This window comes from Leptidea sinapis, chromosome 12 (genome assembly GCF_905404315.1).
Source record: "Leptidea sinapis chromosome 12, ilLepSina1.1, whole genome shotgun sequence".
NCBI lineage: Eukaryota > Metazoa > Arthropoda > Insecta > Lepidoptera > Pieridae > Leptidea > Leptidea sinapis.
The window spans coordinates 8,895,618-8,919,092 of record NC_066276.1 but is presented as its reverse complement, the minus strand read 5'-3'; the positions used below and the strand labels follow the sequence as shown (position 1 = coordinate 8,919,092).

At 37.8% G+C, this 23,475-nt stretch overlaps 1 protein-coding gene across 1 annotated transcript in view; it reads left to right on the top strand.

Moving 5' to 3' along the window:
- Window positions 1–23,475, top strand: part of LOC126967139 (protein artichoke) — a 49,112-nt gene that overhangs the window by 465 nt on the left and 25,172 nt on the right. The gene's annotated exons all lie outside the window — the stretch shown is intronic.

Below are 23,475 nucleotides of genomic sequence, written 5' to 3'. Positions count from 1 at the left end.
ATATTTGAATACTAAAGTTTTTTCAAATTGAGAAAACGATAAAAAGAAATAATGGAATACCGTGTGTTAAAACAATTTTGTATGGTCGTCGCCTTATCTTTTCTTAAAATTAATAATTTTAAATGAACTCGATGACTTAACTAACATAGCTGTAATTTTACGTATTTTATATGGTAATATTAAGAGTAGATGTTTCTTATCATCGCAATTTTTTTTAGTACGTATTAATTTAAAAAAAATTGTAAAAAACGTTAAAAATTTCTAAGACGTTAGGTTTTAGTTAAGTTTATTAATTTATTTCTTTCATAAAAATCCTACTTACTATAATGACTGAATTTACTTTAACTTTATAATATAAATTTATTGCTGTGAACAGTGCTCACGGTAAATGTACACAAAATTTTAGCACCTAGAGCCGAACTAGGAGAAATCCCCTCGAACTACACTAGATAAGTTACTTAAAAGCTTGAATTTTCAGAACTATTGAATATTATGTTATTTTATATTATTTTTTTCATTTAAATTTCACTTTACATGTTATATTGTTATTAAAATGATTTGTAAAACGGTGAAAATGTAAATCATGATTTAAAAGAGAGGCAATGAGTTTCTAGCTATTTCTTCTCATTAGCTCAACCCATTCCGAAGTAGCAGTAGATTCAAAAATTTTGATTTCTTTTTTGACATTCATAAGTGTCATTATCGTGACCTACATAGATAAAGTGATTGATTTAATTCGTAATTAATGAAAAACAAGTTCTAAGACTTTAGGTTTTAGTTAAGTTTATTAATTTATTTCTTTAAAAAAATACTACTTACTAGGATGACTGAATTTACTTTTACTTTATAATATACAATTTAATGCTGTGCTACATACAGTGCTCATTTTATTTATTTATTTAATATAGGTACAAAAACGATTACAAAGTAAAACATGTGTAATATAAAATAAAATTAAAGATCTTATCACTATAAAATTGTTAATCTAACTATTGTACACAGCGTTATATTATCTACAATCACATTGAAAATATGTAAGTACAACTAATATTTGAGTTCTATGGTACAGTGCTTCTTAATTGTTATTTGTATATTGTTATATGCGATATTGTTGTAACAGTGCGGTATTGCAAAAATTGTAGGCATACGAGTGGCTTGCTTGCGAGTAATAAAGTGAACATCTGTTAAAAAATCATTGCTAAAAGTCCCATGCACAATCCTGTGTAGGATAGCCATGTCAGCATTTTCTCGCCTGCATTTAAGAGTTTGAAATTTAAAATATACCAAGCGGTCCTCATACTCAGGTATGGCTCGTCTCAATCCCATTCTTATACATAATTTTCTAATGAATCGCTTTTGAACTGTTTCTATACTATCTTTGTCAGCTTTGTAAATGGGTGCCCAGACTGAGGAACAGTACTCAAGTTGCTGTCTTACTAGTGAGTTGTAAAGTATCTTTAGCGAATCTATGTGCTTGAATGGTTTTGATGTGCGCATCATAAATCCTAGCATCCTACTTGCTTTTTTCACTATGGTTTCATAATGATGTTTAAAACTTAATGATGAATCGAACCACACACCTAAATCACGTAGAACACCAACCCTGACTAAATTGGTACCATCTATGGAATAGTTAAGGTTTATTGTATTCCTTTTTTTTGTGAAGCTAATAAATTGACATTTTTTTATATTTACTGACATGTCGTTAGTTTTACACCATGTTAGCGTACACAAAATTATAGCACCTGGATCTGAACTAGGAGATCTGTATTTTGGCTTTCATTGCCAACCCCTGGAACTACACTAGATAAGTTACTTAAAAGCTTGAATTTTCAGAACTATTGAATATTATGTTTTTTTATATTTTTAGGCTTTGTAATAAGTGATCTATGATATGCTCGGTGAGTGAGTGACTGTGTATTTGTTAGTATTCATAAAATCCCGCAGAAAATTTTCAGACCAGAACTTTTATATAATGTGCTTATTAATCGTGCATTTGAACAAAGTAAAAACTTATGATAATAACAATTAATTTAAAATTTAATAATATTCAATTATATTCGTAGTCTTTGAATTGAGCCTAAGCCCTTCTTAAAAGAAATTAATAAATTATGATAACATATTATTTTCAAAAATTTTGAAATAGTAAGTTATATTATTTGTAATACAAAAAAAAATAGAAAAAAAAATAAGAACGATGTGGGCTTCGAACCCGCAACCACTCGCGTTCCGTGCGAGCGCTCTTTCCAACTGAGCCAACAGTTTGACTGAGGTATCCTTGATAAAATCTGGTATGCTTTGTTCATCTCTCAGGTTGTGATTTCATCTACAGGATCTACTTTACAGTTGATAACACCAATATTTGCATATTAAGGAATTGACATGACATGTCGCTCTTGCAAATCTAAACTCAAACCCACGACCTCTCGCGTTCCGTGCGAGCGCCTTTTCCAACTGAACCAACCGTTCGATGTAGCGTTTAAAAAATCTTGTATGCTTTCTTCATATCTCAGGCTAGTATCAGTTTTAAATGCATAATTAATCTCAGAAGTGAGGGTTATCACTTTAAACAAAATAATATGTATGTACCAGAGTACACAAGTAAGAAGTGAAACTTCTTTTTGATACCATTTTTGTTTATTGAATTGATGAGAAATTGGGTAGATAAGGCAAGAAAACAAACATTTTCCGTATTAAATTAAAGCTATTTTACTACTAAGTCTTCTTATTTATGAAATTTGGAAAAAAACAACATGGAGCGTAACCGAAAATCGTGACGACATTGCTGTAAAATTTCTCATTCGTGGATAAAGAAACTTCAAAAAATTGTTTATTATTTTTTATATGAAAATAATAGTAAGACATATGCATTACATAAGATAATAAGACGACCTGTATAGCCGAGTGGTTAGGGATCCTACCTACTAAGCTAGAGGTCCCGGGTTCGAATCCCTGTAGGTGCAAGCATTTATATGATGAACATGGATGTTTGTTTCTGAGTCATGGATGTTTAAATGTATTTATGTATGTTTAAGTAAGTATATTCTATTAAATATCTCATTGTCTTGTAAACCATAACATATATATTATATGCTTAACTTGGGGCAAGATAATTTGTGTAAAAAGTGTGTCAATATTATATTATATTATTTGTCAATATTATAAGGCATGTAATAAATACGACTTACTATGTTTAAAGATAGCAAATGTTAAGAAGTTTACAGAAAGACAACCACATTGTTACATAGATAGGTGTACCTACATTGTATTGTATACTGTGAGTAACGAGGATAATTTATCTTGGGGATAAAAGTTGTTTGTAAAGCGCTCGGTAGACTTGTGTCTAGTATACTCGGGTACCTGAGCTATGCAGTTTTATAATGAAGAGGTTCTTAGCTGTAGCCCTTACTTATACTTATTATCAAATGATATAAAGTAAGTTGTTAATATTTTGGTTCATTTATACAATATATCTTAATTTTTTGCTCTTAATAGTAATTTTCATTATTATAACACTAGAATTAAGGGATTGCTTGTAACTTATTGTAGTACGCTTCATAAGATACATAATAACTTTAAGGGTAAATGTATACACTTTTATAATAAAGTCCCAGCCACTGTTCAGGCTTTATCTGGAAATAAATTTAAATGTTTTATTAATAAATGGCTGTCGTAAGTCCTAATACTCCTCAGCTGAATATCTAATTGATCGGAAAGACTGGGACTAGATTATGATTGCCGCTTGTTGGCGCTCTCAGAGCGCTATTTGTTTCCGAAGCGGTAGTAGTATCTAGTATATTAGAAATAATATCAAAAAGATTTCTAAAGGAATCAATTTTGAGATGCCATTTATGCCTTTTTAATTAGACCAATGAGAATATAAGCACAGGCAGAGTTTAATTCGCTTATATCAAGAATTCTTTAAGAATTATTGCACATAAATAAAATATTTTATAATAGCTGCAAAATCACAAACAGTGCTGTTTAACTTATTAGTCTAACATATTCATGTAATGTCCGTATAAAAAACAAATCGTCCAGCACAGTGGTAAGTCGTAACGCAACTCTCGGCTTTTATGAAATATATTATATGAAAAAATAATATGACGTCAGATAAACTCTCTCATATATCATACAGTAAATAATATGTTTTCATTTAAGTATTGTAAAGTATGCGGTAAAACTTTATTTTTTCTCTTTCATACTAATAATCAATACTATTGTGTTTTTGTGTATCAGTCAATAGCTTGTGTGCTTCAGTTAATTAGTTCTGTATCCACATTATTATTTCCACTTGTTCAAAGTCAAAGTCAAATAAACTTTATTCAATTAGGCTTAAACTAAGCGCTTCTGGATCGTCACTACAATTTTTTTTTATTACTGAATTTACCATATATTCGTAAAAAGTTGAGCTCGTGAGACGAGGCCAGTGGGACGCTCCTTTGTACAGGAAGCTGGCTAGATAAGGGGTACCACAACACATGTTTCTGTCTGAAGGGTGCCGAAGCTAGTGAAATTACTTGGCAAATGAGACTTAACATCTTATGTCTCAAGGTGACGAGCGCAATTGTAGTGCCGCTCAGAATTTTTGGGTTTTGCAAGAATCCTGAGCGGCACTGCATTGTACTGGGTGAGGTACGTATCAATTACCATCAGCTGAGCGTCCTGCTCGTCTCATCGTAATTTTCATAAAAAAAAAGAAGAACATATAAGAAACTCAACAGTCACTCTTATCAATCAAATAGAGTATTTTACAATGGCTGTAATATAAATAGCAAATTAGTTTGTAAGGTGCTGCATCCAATATATGAGTGGTGTTTAGATAATATATATATATATATTATAGTATATTCGATGAATCAATCTTTAGAGCTTCAATTCATTGTTTATGTAAGGATGCTTCGTGAACATGATGTTCGTGATAACTGTCACAATCATAAATTGCATCCAACAAATACAATTCTAAATCATAAATCCTTTTTGACGGATTCTGGGATATTTGAAGACTCCCATAACATAATACAGTGAAACCTGGTTAAGTGAGACATCAAGGGACCTGCAATGTCGTTTCACTTATAGAGGTATTCCACTTACCCAGTGTCTCAGATATACAGGTATAAATAAATATCTGTCTCATTTACAGAGGGTTCGCGTGTCTTCCCACTTTCATAAACGGATATTAACTTCAGTTTTTCACGTAATGATAACGATTGTAGCTTTCGTTTTGACATTTTTCAAATAAACATGTGTATGATAGTAAAGCGAAACTAAAACTGAAGGTAATTGAAGCTCAAAATTTGTACTTACGTACTTGGAATTACGTGTGGGTAGAATAAGAATGAGTAAACAAACAATGTTATCTATGATGATAAATCGAAAGAACAAATCCCAGATATAGAAGTTTACCTCGTCCCACTAACAGAGGTAATTCAGTGCCAAAGTGTTGGGACCTCAGCATGAGTTCCAGTTATGGAGGTTTCTCACTTATCCAGGTCCCACTTAACCAAGTTTCACTGTAATATGCTCTGCAATAAACAGCGCTGTACTATTTTAATTGCGTTTGAAAGTGTTAAATAAAACACTATATAGGTAAAATTACACTTCAAAAAGCTAGTGAATACTACATTGTTATGATTTAATTAGCTTTTCTCCGCTATTTCGCCCGCATGATATAATATTTGATAGTAATTTTGTTATGTTGGAAAGGAACTCTTTGAATTCAGTTACGCTGTGTAAAGAAATAATACTTTTGTTTTATACTAAACCTACGATAATTATTTCAAAGTTAGCTGAGTGGTTTAGTACTTGCCTATAGAAAACAGTGTCGCAGCTTTGATTTTCGTTCAGGACAATTATATTAATTTGATAATAAGTGAATATTTTGTATTAAGCTGTTGTCAACCCTAGTAAAATTAATAAAAAATGCTTCATTTCTCAATGTCTGTGTGTACATAATGTTATGAATGTTTTATAATATAATACTGCTACCTATTATGAAAAAAAAATTGACGTTCCTCATATCATATAAATAAAAACCATATATGTATGGCAAATAATGTGAGTGAGTGCTATCGCGTGAGTGAGTGCTATCATGTGAGTGAGTGCTATCGCGTGAGTGAGTGCTATCATGTGAGTGAGTGCTATCATGTGAATGAGTGCTATCATGTGAGTGAGTATACCCAAATAGTACAACTAGGAATCATCAATTGGTTTAAGAATTTACTTTCTAGATAACAAAATAAATAAAGAATACACAAATATAATTTGAAAACAAAATTTTATGAACGATACGGCACTCGAACCCGCGAACTATAAATCTAGAATGAACACATATTACTCTCTATTACGTCGCACAGTCGAATGAGTAACACATGTTTTACCATGCTTATTTGTCTTCACAAGGTTAGGAGGGTATAAACAATTAAATACTTACTGTGTGATTGCAAAAAAGTTAAACATGTGATGAACACTTGTTTTAAAATATTTCTATTACAAATCTGTGTCTTTCTGTTATTTATCGTTCAACAATCTTTAGACATTGCTAATATATAAACACTTGTTGAAACTTGTCTAAGGTGTGTCTAACTGATAGATAATATTCATATAGAAGATTTAGAAATAATTATGACAGATAGATGATAGGTAACAAAAATCACGTTCCGTTCCTTTAATTATTCCCGATCACTTCAGTTTATGTTGTGCTTAAGGACGTTTTAGTTAAACACAAGTTAAACACTGTTTTGTAATAGAAAAAGATAAACTCCATTTTAGACGTCGTTATTCTTAGGTTGCTGACGTTGTTATACTTAGGTCACTGTCTAACAAAACACGTGTCTAAGCCATGTTAATTTTTTTGGAATAACACCGTTAATGATTAGGTGTACGGCTTTGTAGTCTGCGGCTCAGTGTAGAAGTATCTGTCTGGACTCAAACGAAATGAAAACAGAAATAGATACCGTAAGTGTCTGAACGTAAATAAATGTCTTTTTTATGAATATTTATGTTTTATTGCTTCATTTAGGCGCGTTGTTAATTATAAATGATAGCAACATGCTGTCATTGAAATGTTGCCCAAAGCCTTAGATAATTTATTTGTCTAGATAGAGTCTCTTGCTGTTAGACAACCGATAAAAACAACCAACAAAAAATATTACTTTAGTGTATGATACTTTGTGTTAGTGTGCGTGAACTGCTCATAGCAGAGGTCAGTTCTAAAGTTTATTTTTTCGACGTTTTCACAGCTGTCGTCTATCTATCTATCTAGACGTATAAATGATTTACGCCCAAAGCAATATATATGTCACAGGAATCTCAGAGTAATAAGTGACAGAAATAATACACAAATAACACTTCGGGAATCAAAAGATTTTATCTGCCGAATATAGTACCCAGATTGCATCGAATTTCTTAAGATAACTCAAATCACCCGTTTCTGTGATAATATATTCGCATGATAAAATAGAGTCGCAAAATAAAAAAAATCGATAACTTTTGACTAAAAACGAAAAAAAAAATAAAAAATCACATATTTTAACATATTAATGGAAAATGGTGTATGGATTTAATTTTTGCGTGTTTATTTGAGTAAGACATGGAAATTACTATAGTTTTATAAATGCATAAATCCTTACAAAGTTATTAAGTCATAAACATTATTAAGTCAACAAAAATATATTATTAACTATCAACTTGGATAATGAATTAAATCGGCTCTATTAGGATTTGTAGAGTCAAAGTCGCCTTTTATGTTACAATGATGATAAATCTGACATTATTTTTACAATAGGATCATTAATACAGAATTATAATGATAACCTTTCGAACCGAAATAAAACCAGATCGGTGTATCAACGACAGATTATGCGGCTCGAAAAACACCATCTTTCTTTGATGTTGGTTATAAATATTTGATATAATAAAACATGTAACATATTTCTAAAAATCTAAGTAACTCTTTTTATTCTTCTTCTAAGCACCTTGATTAGATTTTATAAAGTACTTACACTTTAAGTAATGCATTAAATATTCCTTTAGCTGTAAAGTGCACACTATCATTTTCCTCGTAGAAACTATTGAATTTGTTCTGAAGAGAGTTCATTTTAGACAGTATATGTAAAACAATTAAGTTTACAAAATAGCGCACTATTAAGTTACAAAAGCGTTGTTATATAATTGTCATTCATATTACTATCATGATAATTCAGCATTATAATATGATAATAGTGTGTTATAAATATTTATAATATATGTAACAATTTATAACAATAGAAATAAGGGATTGCTTGTAACTAATTCTAGTAGGCTTCATAAGATACATAATAGCTTTAAGGGTAAATGTATACACTTCTATAATAAAGTCCCAGCCACTGTTCAGGCATTATCTATAAATAAATTTAAATGTTTTATAAAAAAAATGGCTCTGTCGTAAATCCTTTTACTCCACTGCTGAATATCTTAATGATCGGACAGCTTGGGACTAGATTATGATTATTTTATAACGATAGAAATGACTCTACAATATTGTATATTTTTATTGAAAAGAGCGCAAAAAAATAATGCTGGGAGAGTTTCTTGCGCCGCTTCTTCTCTCTCAGAGCGCCATTTGTTTCCGAGCGGTAGTAGTATCTACGAGTTATTAGAAATTACATTTTAAGAAAATAAATGCCTTTTATGCCTTTTATAATAATACTCTGATCTTAGTTAATACTTCACTGACCTCTACCATCTCTACTATATACCACTGGCCTGACGGTTGTCAAAGCGCTTTTATGCCTGTTTGATATTGGCCGTTTTGGCGCTATTGGCCATGTAGCGAGAGTCTGTGGTACTAAAACTTGTGATGACAACCTCAGCATCGATAGATGGACATGAGAAATGGAGGCGGGAAACTATTACGTCCTTTATTACGTTGATTCTTAAAGTATAAATAACTCGAAAAACGAACAAAATTAATTCAAAATGCAAAAATACTTCAGAGTATTGTACGTTCCTTCGCAGCCAATTGTACTATACGACAAAATTAGTTCTCTGGACGCTCGCGAGTAGAGCTTCAAATAGGCATAAAAAATTTGCCGTCAAACATATCTAACAGCCTGTTCAGTGGTATTTATACAGGTCAGAGATATAATAAACATAAACCAGAAATGTAAACAATATTAGTACGTTTCTAAAAAGCCAATACACTTGCTTGAATACAATACTCATTTTACGGCCATGAAAGTAACTCTATAATTATCTGTTACTGTTACAAGGCAGAATTATTGATTTAATTTTGATGCAATCTGATATAACACAATTTTATATAAGGTGTTAAACACAGGTTAGCCTTTATCCCGAACATTTGTAGAGTTCCCAAGCAAGCTAGCAATTTACCGGTGCGAGGCTCCTTTGCACAGGATGCTAGCTAGATTATAGGTACCACAACGGCGCCTCTTTCTCCCGTAAAGCAGTAATGTCTAAATTATTGTGTTTCGGTCTGAAAGGCTCCGTAGGTAGTGAAATTACTGGAAAAATGAGCCTTAACATCTTGTCTCTCATGGTGACGAGCGCAATTCTAGTGCCGCTCAGAATTTTTGGGTGTTTCAAGAATCCTGAGCGGCACTGCATTGGGCAGGGCATATCAATTACCATCAGCTGAACGTCCTGCTCGTTTGTATGCTTTAAGATATACAATAAAATACATATTATAATGCTTTGCTGTTAAATATATTAACAGAAAAATGTTGATAAGGTTTGAACCTATTTTTATGTGTCCAAAACCTATATATATAAATCCAGTGTGCTCATGTTTTACCAGCGAACTCCTAAAGCAATGAACGGATTTTAATGGGGATATTTTCGTGGAGTGCAGTTTAGTCCAACTTGAGAGATAGGATAGTTTTTATTTCGATTTGGGACCCATAAATTATTTTTATTTCCAATATTTGTTTTGTATGGACATTATTTATACGAGAGAATTTATGTCCGCACGGAGACGGAGTATTTTTTACATTTCATTGTTATGAAATATTATTGACAAATTCATGAAAAACTGTATTTTATTTTTTAAGTACAGAACAACATGTGTCTGGTCAGCTAGTCTCCTATATTTTCAAATTAATACAAGGAAAGGGCACGGGGAAGGGCGCTGGTGTGGGACGCTATTTGCGTCGACACTCTGGCTCCTTCTCATGTCCAAGTTACGTCAGTTGGTGCTGGGGCTGCTGCTTCAGCTGCCGAAGACAGCAAGCTTCGCAAATATGTTGGTCTCAGTGAGTCATACATCTTTGTGCCGTTTGGTGTCGAGACACTTGGCCCGTGGGGCCCGGAGGCGCGGAGAATGTTCAAAATACTATCTTCGCGCCTCAATAAGGCTACTGGAAACCCAAGTGCTGGCAGCTATTTCGGTCAACGGATCAGCCTTGCTATCTAACGCGGTAATGCTGCCAGTATTCTTGGTACGCTTCCACGTAATAATAGTTTTAATTTTATGTAGTCGTAGTATTGTAAATATAGATACAAGGAAATATACTAAAATACAAATCTTTTCTCTATGTAATATAAGAATAGATATATAACAGATAGATAATTAGTTATGTGTGTTTACACTAACATTAAACCATCAGAAACAATCCCAACATATGTTTATTCTGTATCAAATACTAATACACACAAAAGTACAAATAGCTTAGCTCTAGTACGATCCGCAAACAAGATGACAGCGCGTTATTTCGCTGCGACAGTATTACACATCGAAATGTTATGATAGTTTGGCGTGTAGCCGATATATCTGCGGATGTCGAGTGGTCTCTGACCCCGTTCTATCCCGATTACAATCTGAGATCTGTAATTGGCAACCGCACGCGATGCTCATAAGGAACAGCGTTTTTAATTAGCGCAGTTAACATTATGGCTGTTTTAAAACGTTTCACTGGGATGCGTGTTGCAATTTTTATACCGATTCCGTATTTAGATCTTAACCCGTAATTATAAGCAGGGTTTTTAAAATATGAACGTATTATAGTTTATTTATTAATTTATTTCTTTATTGGTATTTAAATAAAACGCTTTTAAAGGATTAAAACGCGTGTAATTTTGACTGTGTTTTTAAAGACCTCTAATAACGAGATCTGGAAAGGTCTTGAAATGTTAGGTTAACTAAAATAAAAATATAACTTACGCAAAAATCTAATTTAAGAACATAGTTACAATTACACGTGTTTTAAGCCTTAAAATGTGTTTAATTTAATTGTGTAACACTCGCATTAATCAAAGAAAATACTATATTTATTGGTTATCAACAGCGTTACAGTGATTATATAAACAATAATATAAAACATAACTCTTAAAGCCGATAAAGATTACTCATATTGACAATATTATTATACATCAAGCCGTATTACAGAACAACAGCCGTCTGTGTTTCTTATTCTCTGTGTCTATGTTGTGTGTGGTTGTATGTTTTTTTTCTATGAAAATAAGGGACGAGACAAGCAGAACGTTCAGCTGATGGTAATTGATACGCCATGCTCATTACAATGGAGTACAGCTCAGGATTCTTGAAAAAACCAAAAGTTCTTAGCGGCACTACAATTGCGCTCGTCACCTTTAGACATAAGATCATAAGTCTCGTTTGCCCAGTAATTCACCTAGATATGGCGCCCTTCCGACTGAAATACAATAATGTTTACACATTACTGCTTAATGGCAGAAATAGGCACCGTTGTGGTACCCATAATCTAGCCGGCTTCCTGTGCAAAGGAGCTTCGTACTGGTGAATGTGTATGTATATATTTAGTAGACAATAATATGTATATATTTTAAACAAATGAGCAAGGCACTGCTTTAGACTGGTGTAATTTAATAATTTCACGCTTCAATTTATCTTTTCTTAGTAATAATTGTAATTATTTTGAATCCTGCATTTATCTGATGAAGTTCAAATCAAATTATGAATTTATTTTAGTTTTATAAATACATGATGATTTTTATAGTATTTGATTAATTAAATTCGCTAAAAAATCAAATTATTGAAGGAAAAGTATATTGTTCTAAGAACTATGATATTAAAAAAATTATAATGTTTCTAATATAGAAATAACAGCTTATTACTGAATTCTTGATATTTTTTCGTTACCTGCCATATATGTTATTTTGAGATGTGATTAATAATCTCATTAAAACCCATATACACAATAGCTCTGATGAGTATTTATTTATGTTTGGATTTAAAACCATGCAACATAGGTACTTATATACTTTCGTAATTTATAAACCAAAAATCTAGTATTGGGATTATAATGTAATCTATTCTTTTCCTAAATATTTCAAGCACAGACAACTAACACAAGAAACGGCACGCTATTCAATGTAGTATATGCAAAAAACAAACGAAAAAAATGAGCGTCAAACTGCAAACAAAATTCCATTTTTAAAAACAAAAGAAAATTAGTTTCTTTTTTTAAATTTAATCAATACTTTTAGCTTTATCAGCCAGTATTTACGTTTTCGCTTCCAAACAGTTTATAACTCATTCTCACTTTACTGAATGCCGCTCGCATTATGACTGTCAAAGTTGTTAATTTTCATGACATTAAGCCCGTGAATTTTGAATATTTGCTTAAATATTATATAACTACAAGCTAATTAAGCCAAACATGTTAGTAAATGTTTAAATATTTATTCACATTCGTCTGAAAAGGCTTGGTAGCCTGCGAAGCTACACAAACCAGTTCTGTAGTTTTGAAACCAGTGCTCGACTTATATTTTTGGTAGAGTCTGATTAAAGGTTTAATATATATTGAATGCATATGGTATATTTTTTTATAAAAATAAGGGACGAGACAAGCAGGACGTTCAGCTGATGGTATTTGATGCGCCCTACCCATTTCATGGCAGTGCCGCTCAGGATTCTTGAAAAACCCAAAATTCTGAGCGGCACTACAATTGCGCTCATCACCTGGAGACATAAGATGTTAAGTCTCATTGGCCCAGTAATTTCACTAGCTACGGCGCCCTTCAGACTGAAACACAGTCATGTTTACACATTACTGCTTCACAGCAGAAATAGGCGCCGTTGTGGTACCCACAATCTAGTCGGCTTCCTTTGCAAAGTAGCCTCCCACAGCCTCCCAATTTAGTTTAGTATGAAACGTGCAGTCATTTGATATAAGTTTGAAATCGTCGTAAATAGAGTATGGCGATTGGTGAAAAAGCATAATCCGGCTAAGTTTGAAAGCGAACAGTTGCTTAAAATGTAGTGGATTTCGGCCATCTCCTTTTTTTTTACAAGATTATAGCCGTCATCTGTCAATATATCAATGACTGCACGTTTCATACATTACAATGAATCGCTTTTTTCTTAGAGTGTTTCGCTAGGCTGTTGTCTATAGCAATGCAGTATGCTTAGGATTTTTGATTACATCCAATAATCACGGCATTATAATTGTCACGCAATGTTATTTCTCACTATTACTACTACAGCGCCCCTCCGCTGCCCGGTTCGCCGGCAACGGAAACGGTCCGAGTGGACATCGTCCTCCCGAGCCCGCTCCACCACCTCCTTCTGCGAGATGACATCCTCGCAGAAGGTCGCGACCGCGGTAAAATACCTTTCGCTGCCAGCCATGGAGCGTATGACGGCCGGCAGCGAGATGACTGCTGTGAGGACCCGACGCTGAATTACCCAGGCCGGGCATACTGTCAGCGTATGCTGAGCCGAGTCCTCACTGCAGTCGCAGTGGTGACAGGCGGGACTCAGTTCCTTCCTTGCGACTGAGTGCAGGTACTTCCCGAAGCAACCGTGCCCAGAAAGCACCTGCGTCATTCGGAAGGAAAGAGCCCCATGCTGTCGCCCTGCCCATTCGACAATGACTGGCTGGAGCGCCTCTACGGCAGCAATTCCAGCACGTGGAGCCTCCAGCCGGGAAGACCATCGAACTAGGATGGCTCGGCGGGCGGCTTTTCGCCACTCGCGTACCTCTTCGGGCGGGGGCCGACTGCCACTACCCGCTCGAAACTCAGCCGTCCGCCGATAAACTTCGGCGAGCACTTCCGTTTCCAAATCCCACCGGGGCGTTCCGGCCAATGCGCACGCCGCGTCCGTCGATACGGTGCGGTAACCGCGTATGACTCTAACCACCATAACCCTCTGAGGACGCCAGAGGCCCGCCCTATTTTGGGCGGTCAGAGCCCCCGCCCACACCGGTGCACCGTACAGTGCTATTGACCGCACCACCCCTGTGTACAGCCGTCGCGTAGCGACGCTGGGTCCGCCCAAATTGGACAAAAGTCGCCCGAGGGCGGACGCAGCGTCAACCAGCCTTGGTGCAAGCTGGCGGAAGTGCTCGTCGAAGAGCCATCTACCGTCAAGGATCAGGCCCAGATACTTTATGTGGGCCTGAACCGGTTCGAGGGCCGAGTTCACCTCTATTGAGGCCCCGGGTGGCGGAGCACGACGAGGCCCATGAAACAAAAGGGCCTCAGTCTTATCCAAAGCCATCCGTAAGCCCGACGCTTCGATGCGCCCGACTACCTGAGAGACGCCTCTGGTAGCCAGGCACGCCGCCTCCTCAAAGTTTTTCCCCCGAGCCGTGACCAAGGTGTCATCTGCATAGCAGATGACCCCCAGCCCCGGGGGAAAATCCCCTCGAAGGACCCATTCGTACCCCATGTTCCACAGGAGTGGTCCTAGAACAGACCCCTGTGGCACACCGCACGACATGGGCCGACGTCTGAGCAATCCATCTCGGTCCTCGTACATGACGGTACGCTCCTCTAAATAGTCTGCCACCAGCCGCCTCAGGTACTGCGGCACTCCGTGATAAAGGAGTGCTTCCCTAATGCACCTGAACGGCAGACTATTGAATGCGTTGGCGATGTCCAACGACACCGCCAACAGCACGCCACCGCAGCTCACTGCCTCTTCAGTCACAGCCCTCAGGTGCATTACAGCGTCGATCGTCGAACGCCCGGCTCGGAAGCCAAATTGGGCGTCCGACAAATCGGGGCCAACCTCGCCCAGATGTCGGAAGATGCGGGTAAATATCACCCTCTCAAACAATTTACCCGCCTCGTCCAGCAACACTATGGGCCTGTAGGCTGCGACCGAGTCTGCAAGCCGCCCCGGCTTTGACAAGAGAACCAGCTTCCCACTCTTCCAGTCGTCAGGAAACCGTCCGAACACCAGGCTCGCGTTGAACAGTTCCCTGAGGCGGTCCATCATGTGGTTGAGGGCTAAGGCCAGCACTCGGGCAGGAATCCCGTCCGGCCCAGGGGCGGTGTTCTTCAAACGAATTCATAGAACAGCCGCCCTATCTCCGCCTCTGTAGCGGGCGGAACGACTTCCCTTTCAGCCTCCCCGTCATCTCTGGCGAAAGGGGCCATCAACGGGGGCGCGTGTTCCACCTGTTGTGGGAAAAGGCCCTCAACCACTTCCTGCAGGATGCTGTGCTGGAGAGTCTCCGTAAGGGGGGGGGGGGCCTGTGCACGCAGCTTTTGTTGCGCCGCACGGTATGGACGACCCCAGGGGTCACGATCGAGACCCTCCAGCATCTCCTTTCTCTTGTCTTCTTTGGCGCGGCATATGGCCAGCTTCAGAGTTTTCCGTGCAGCTCGGTACTCCTCGTGAAACCGGTTCTCTTCCCCCTCTTCGCCCACTCACCTAACCTAACCCAACCTAACCTAACCTAACACAAAGTGTCATATAAATCGTGATTGTAAGACGTATCTTGTCATGTACACTAAACTAATATGCCTGGCCTGTTTTTATCAGTTGTCTTACAGCAAGAAGATAGAGTACTATCTAGACGTATTAATTATCGAAGCCTGAGCAAGAATGGTATGAAATCTCTTTCATGATAATTTCGACCATCATTGAGTTTTAAGCCAACCTCTATTTTGAGCACTTCACTTACCTAACCTAACCTAACCTAACCTAACCTAACCTTACCTAACCTAACCTAACCTAACCTAACACAAAGTGTCATATAAATCGTGATTGTAAGACGTAGCTTGTCATGTACACTGAACTTATATGCCTGGCCTGTTTTTATCAGTTGTCTTACAGCAAGAAGATAGAGTCCTATCTAGACGTATTCATTATCGAAGCTTGAGCAAAGACTGGTATGAAATCTCTTTCATGATAATTTCGACCATCATCCGTATAACGACGTCCTGCTGAAACTGCAGTTCGACAGCTGAAGTACGTTCTAATTGTTATTCTTGTGCCCTTATTTTTATTTGATTACGGAAAGCATCTTTTTGGTCGCGTATACGCTCTTCTACCAACAAAATAATTTCTATATTTTCTGAGTACTTGAAAAATCCCACTTTTAAATATTAGTTAAATATTCATCGTAGTAACTACCATAAATAGCTGCAGTGGAAATCGAATGTTTTTTTTTATTAAAATTCAAATTAATATACAAATAGAATTTCAAAAACAAAATTTTATGAACGATGCGGGACACGAACCCACGACTTCGTTCCGTGCCGATGCTCTAACCAACTGAGCAAAATTTGTTTTTCGAATTTTATTTGTGTATTAATCCTAGAAGTGATCACTTTAAAAACATAAAATATTGTTCAAATTAATATCTTAATATTCATAAATAATTGGAATTCTTAAGTAATTTTGACTGATTGTAATTGTGACTTTGTAAAATTATGCAATATGGATGTGTGTCCGAAATAAACATTTATTAACATCCTGTAGATGAAGTTTGAACAATTTGGATGAACAACCTGAGAGTTGAACAAAGCATACAGAATTTTATAACGAGGCGGTACTCGAACGGTTAGCTCAGTTGGTTAGAGCACCGGCACGGAACGCCGGAGGTCGTCGGTTCGAATCCCGCATCGTTCAAAAAATTTTGTTATTCAAATTTTATTTGTGCATTATTATTATTTTTATCGTATGGGATCAAAATAAACAAATGAAGAATGAAAACAGTGTAGATACTTAAATAACTTTGGTTTAAACAAAACAAGTATTACTAACAAGGTGAAATAATCACGTCATTTTTACTCCATCTGGTCTATTCAGCTTTTCATCTGAGCAAACATGAGATCGCATTTACTGGAAACAGTTGATGTAGAGTTTTATAACAAGCTTACTAGAGCGAGGAGAAATATTGTAAATTATAATGTGCCTGTTAGTTGGCAATGTTTTTCTAGATTTTTGAGTTAATATTAAAAAAATTGTCGCTTGAGTACTGAGTCACTTTGTTTGTGATTAATAACGGCCGTTTTCAATAGCGTATCTCTAGTTACGCATACATTGACACGATCTTATCTATTAATAGTTATGTCCAATATGGTTAGAGTCCAATGCTTTATGTCGATAGGTTATTGAAATGTAAGTTAGCTTAAAAGGATAGATTTGTCTACCTTTAGTAAGTTAAACTAAAGATAGATAGGTTATTGAAAACGGCTCTAAAAAACTTCAATCTGCAATTTAATTTGTAAGTAGAGTTTAAAATGGTTTCACTGTAGGTTTTTTATTAATTTTTACCTTTTGAAGTACATATATGGAAGGAATCATGAATCAAAAAATAAAATACCGACTCCACGCATACAGTTGAAAAATTTTACAGAAATCTTATAACTACACTGGCCTGCAAAAGTAACTATCACACTTTTCAAATTAATTTTTTCTTAACTATAGAAGGTAGAGATTTAAGATTAAAAATGTTTTGTTGCAAATTTTAATGACTTTAATTCTTAGAAACTAAAATTATACATTAGTAACATTTTTAACTTAAAAAAGACAATGAAAATAGACATTTTTAGTTTAGTGTAAAAAATTTCAACTAAAATGTATTACATGTTATTTAATTTTTAATAACTGGTATTGCCTCCTCGAGCTCTGATTACAGCTTCGAGCCGGTTTGGCATACTGAACACTAGGTTTCGGAGCCGATGTTGAGGAATATTCTCCCATTCTTCTACCAGGGCCTGCTTTAGTGCCCTGAAGGTAGTAGGTGGTGGTCTGCGATTTATGACTAGCCTCCCAAGCTCATCCCAGGCGTGTTCAATCGGATTGAGATCAGGACTTCTTGATGGCCAAGCCATCACGCTGATACCGACCTCCTCCGGTCATTATCATGCATCAGCATCGATCCATCACCCATATTTGCCAAATACGGCCCTGCATACTCATTGAGAATCTCTTGAGCATATCTTTGCCCAGTGAGGGTGCCATTTTCTATGGCTACTAGCTCTGTGCGACCTTCTGAAGATATGCCAGCCCATACATGTACACTGCCTCTACCGTATTGGACTCTTTCTGAGATGCAGGCTTGAACTTTACGTCATCCCCTTGCTTCAGGGGTGCCATGACGGCTTCAAAGTGTGCGAACCAGACACGCGGCATGTCCACCCAAAATTCAGATATCCGGCTCTGAACCAAAATGGCGGTTAAACTTGAGTTTTCTGATTTTCGATTTTCCAGCTGCGTGGCATGCTTATCTAACTGCGCTTGTACTGCACCTTGAGCCTGCGCTAAGGCCTGGGCTTGAACTAAAGCTGGATCTGGAAAGGGAGAATCGAGACTCATCTGCAAACAAAATTCTTGACCATTCTTCTTCATCCCACTGCATGTGTTCACGGGCGTATCGCAGTCTCGCTACTCGATGCTGTCTCTCGAGTTTTGGGCCACTCGCTGGTCTTCGGGGTTTCAAACTAATGTAGTGCCTCCGGGTCTGAAGTAGCTGTTGCTGGACTTCAACTGCATTTTGGTGGCGATTTCTTAACACAGTGGAAATAATATAACGATCTTCTCGGGCACTGGTACACCGGGGGGCACTGGTACACCGGGGTCTGCCATTACAAGGTCTCCTCAGATGGTGTCCAGTCTCTTCGTACCTTCGCTTTACCTTCTGGACCGTTCGTACCGTCACACCCACCATTCTTGCAGTGCGACGCATACTGTTGCCTAGTTCCAGAAAAGCCATGATCCTAGCACATTCTTCAACTGAAAGAGGCATGATAAATAAATGTTATGTGCTATTTAGCATAAATTTTTAAAACAAGACCCATCGATCTTGAAAAAAATTTAAAACAGAAAGAAAAATGTGAATGGTAAAATTGTAATTCGGAAACGTCCACTTTGAAAAAGGAATGGTTTTGTTTTTGAAGTTTTTTTTCAGCCAATTCTTAAAATAAGGTTACCGACCATAAAGTTTTTATGTACAAAATTAAATTCTCTTTGGAGTCCTTTTTATTTCGAAAGTATATCTTGTGAACTTAAAACGTTATCCCAATTTTAAAAGTGTGATACTTACTTTTGAAGGCCAGTGTAATAACAATATGGACAATAAAGAACCAAAATAGTATCTAGTCAGCATTATGTTAGGAATTTTACTTCTCAATGCTGGTATTCTCTAGACACCAAGACACAGACTTCGAGAAATAAATATTTATTAATTAAAAAAGATATCTAATCCCCCAAGTCTACTGCTACCATAAACATTGGAAACGAAAATAATAAAATTATATATATATAACATTTTATATATATAGTATGCATGATTGAAGTCGGTATTTTCTGTATTTTTTTTATTTTTCACTTGTTTGTGACTCAAGATTAACTAAGTCCTCGCGAATAATCATTGAGATTTACGAGTACAATGGCAGTAGCGCAAAAAAGTAATTATTAAATGGATATGTTTCATTTATAAGGGACAATACCTTTGCAATCTAATGAAAGGATATGTATAAATATAACATGCCGTTCTTGCCCGCATCGCTTGGCGTATTTTAAAAGAAATGTTTTTTACAATAAAAAAAATAAGTAAACATAATGTACTACCTAGGATAAATTTCGCATCGAATAGTGGTAGTTTCATGTCGATACAATTAGTGGTGTAGGCATGAAAGAGCCTCAAACAAAGACCATTTTCTTTTGGTATATAGAAATAGAATGTGTAAGTCGTATGCAAAATTTAAATTCGCTCACACTCTGCATGGATACATGATTCTAAGGAGTCGCTTTGTTAACCGCTCGTCGGGTCGGTTTATCCTGATATTTCCAGGTGCCATTATTTATGAATTAACAGTTTCGTTTCACCAAATTATACTTTAAGTATAACAATTCTCCTTTTATTGATGAGAAAACCAAAAATTATGTTTGCTTATAAATTTTGAGGACTTCCCTCAATTCAAATCTGAACTTTTTTAAGACAATAGGACCTATTCGGGAGTATACAGGATGTAATCGTGTGTGTCCAGATGATTATTCAAGATATCAAAAAACTTTTAAATGATATCCAAAGTATGTTACGTAATCAATAAAATGACATTAATAACATTTTAAAAATCAAACGAGAAGTATCCAAAATATGGATACTAAACACAACCACGCATTTAGTACGACATAAGTACGTTAAGTAACGATGAAACCCTGTATACCGTGTGTAATCGTCAAGTGTGCACAGGCGATTATTCCGTAACTATTACAGATATCAAAAAACTTTAAACTGATATCGAAAGTACTTTACCTAATGAGTAAAATGGGAGTAATAACTTTTTAAAAATTAAACGATAAATATCCAAAAATATTACATTAGACACCTCCAAAAAGTACAAAATTTTGTATTCAAAGCAGACGTTCAAAGTGACGTCCTCGTTGTGCAATACAATGACGAACTCTATTTACAGTTTCTAAATGAATTTTCCTTAATATTTGCGAAGTAATTAAATCAATTGCACGATGTACAGGATTCTGTAACTCTTCTTTCTAGGCTGTGAACTCTCTCAGCGTACACGTGGTCTTTGACAAATCCCCATTGGAAGAAATCACAAGGCGTGAGAACTGGGGATTTAAGGAAAGTATACGCGATTTTTTGAAGGTACCCATGTCGTATCGTCCCGGAAACACCGCACAAGGAAGTTCATGTCACAGCTTTGTAGTAGACCGCCACACATTCAGATGGTGGGGATGATATTCTAACTTGTGGCGTGTTGTGCGAAGGTGGAATTTGGCGGCAGGAATCAGGTAAAACAGCGTTTCGGAACACTCCCCGTGATAAATGCGGTAGAAGACACACAATAAAGCGACATCTCTACACAACGCCAAGTGATCCGTTCACAGAGCACTGGGTCCCCGATAATTCGAGCTGCTCTACGTTGCATGCGGTCAAATGGATTGAGCTGATACTGGGATGCGCCAGACCAAAGATGACAGCAATACTCCATGCGTGGCTGGACCTGCGCTTTGTAGAGCGCTAGTATGTGGGCCGGCTTGAAGTATTCTCGTGCTCTATTAATGACGCCCAGTTTCTTCGAAGCCAATTTGGCTTACTATCTCATACTAAATGTATGGGAGAGTTTAATGTAAAATTTTTGGATTTTTTTTTTATGGAATAGGAAGACAAACGAGCGTACGGGTCACCGGTGTAAAGCGATCACCGCCGCCCACACTCTCCTGCAACACCAGAGGAATCACAAGAGCGTTGCCGGCCTTTAAGGAAGGTGTACGCGCTTTTCTTGAAGGTACCCATGTCGTATCGTCCCGCACAAGGAAGCTCATTCCACAGCTTCGTGCTCCACACTGTGGAGGACAGCCACATATCCAGATTGCGGGGATGATATCGTAACTTGTGGCGTGTCGTGCGAAGATGAAATTCGGCGAAAGGAATCAGGTTGAACAGCTCTTCGGAACACTCCCCGTGATAAATGCGATAGAAGACACACAATGAAACGACGTCTCTACGCAACGCCAAGTGATCCTGCCGTTCACAGAGCGCTAAGTCCCCGACAATTCGAGCTGCCCTGCGTTGAACGCGGTCAAATGGATCGAGCTGATACTGGGGTGCGCCAGACCAGAGATGATAGCGATACTCCATGTGAGGCCGGACCTGCGCTTTGTAGAGCGCTAGAATGTGGGCTGGCTTGAGATATTGCCGTGCTATATGACGACAAGTATCTTCGAAGCCAATTTGGCTTTGCCCTCCAGATGGCCACGGAATTGGCAATCGCTCGAGATTTCGAGACCCAGTATTCCGATACTAGGCGAGGCTTTAAGGGAAGTGTTGTCGAAGAGCGGTGATGCGACAAATGGGGTTTTTTTAGTGGTAAACGCGCAAACTTGAGTTCTTCTCCCGGCACTGGTCGACGTTTTCCCGAGAGAGACCTGCATGGCCCGTGTATCCGGCATCACCAGTGCTGTCGTCTGCATAGCAATGTATGTTGGCGGTGTCCAACATATCATTGATATGCAGAAGAAACAGCGTGGGAGATAGCACACAGCCTTGGGGCACTCCAGCGTTCACGGGCTTGGGATTCGAGCAATAACCGTCGACAACGACCTGTATGCTGCGCCCAGTGAGGAAGCTGGAGGTCCACTTGCATAAGCTCTCGGGAAGCCCAAATTATGGAAGTTTTGCGAGGAGCGCCTTGTGCCATACACGATCAAAGGCCTTCGCTATATCCAGGCTAACTGCCAGGCCTTCCCCCTTGCTTTCAATAGCCGCCGCCCGTCTATGTGTTAAGTATACCAGAAGATCGCCAGTCGACCGACCATGGCGAAGGCCGTACTGTCGGTCGTTGATCAACTGGTGACCCTCAAGGTATACCAAGAGCTGACGGTTAATTATGCTCTCCATGATTTTGCAGAGTAGGGAGGTAATAGCAATAGGCCTGTAGTTTGCCGGATCCGAACTGTCTCCTTTTTTTGGGATCGGATGGACAAGGGCTGACTTCCATGAATCAGGGACTACGCCTTTTGAATAAACGCGTTAGCACCGGCGTCAACTCAGGGGCACACGTTCTAAGCACGATTGGAGAAATGCCATCCGGCCCGCCCGGCTTCCTGACGTCCAACGAAAACAGAGCTCGCCTAACAGTTTTCTGTCGGATACAGTTCCAATCCACTTCAGGCATGGAGCTCTGACACCGCGGGATGGTCCGCGGTGTTTTTCCGTTGTCGTCAAGAGTCGAGTTGGAGGCGAAAAGAGTGAATAGGAGATCGGCTTTCTCTTTTGCCGTATGGGCCAGGGTGTCATTCCTCATGGCAACGGCGGCAGGGACGGCTGGTTGAAGTTACTGAGAGCAGCTTTCGACAACGACCAGAACTTGCGTGTTCCGGTCGGGTAACTGGAAAGCAGCTCTCCGATTTTGACGACGTGCTTTGACTTTGCACTGGCGATTTGCCGCTTAAATCTGGGGGCACGGTTTTATTTCCTCTTAAGAACTTTACAGTTCGGATCCTTTGTGCCCAGCGCCGCAACCCAAGTTCGATACGCCTGTTCTTTGCAGTCAGATGCTGCTTTTACTGGCGCATCGAACCAGGGCTGTGATCTGCCACCGATCGGTACTACAGAGCTTGGTATAAAAATATCCATGCCCTGCAGTATCACATCGGCTACTGCAACGGCGCAGGCACTAGGATCATCCGAAGGGGAACAAACCCTGCCCCAAGGGTTGGATGCAAAAAAGGAACGCATCCTATCCCAATCTGCTGACTTGTAGTGCCAAACGCGGCGGGTCGCTGGTGGT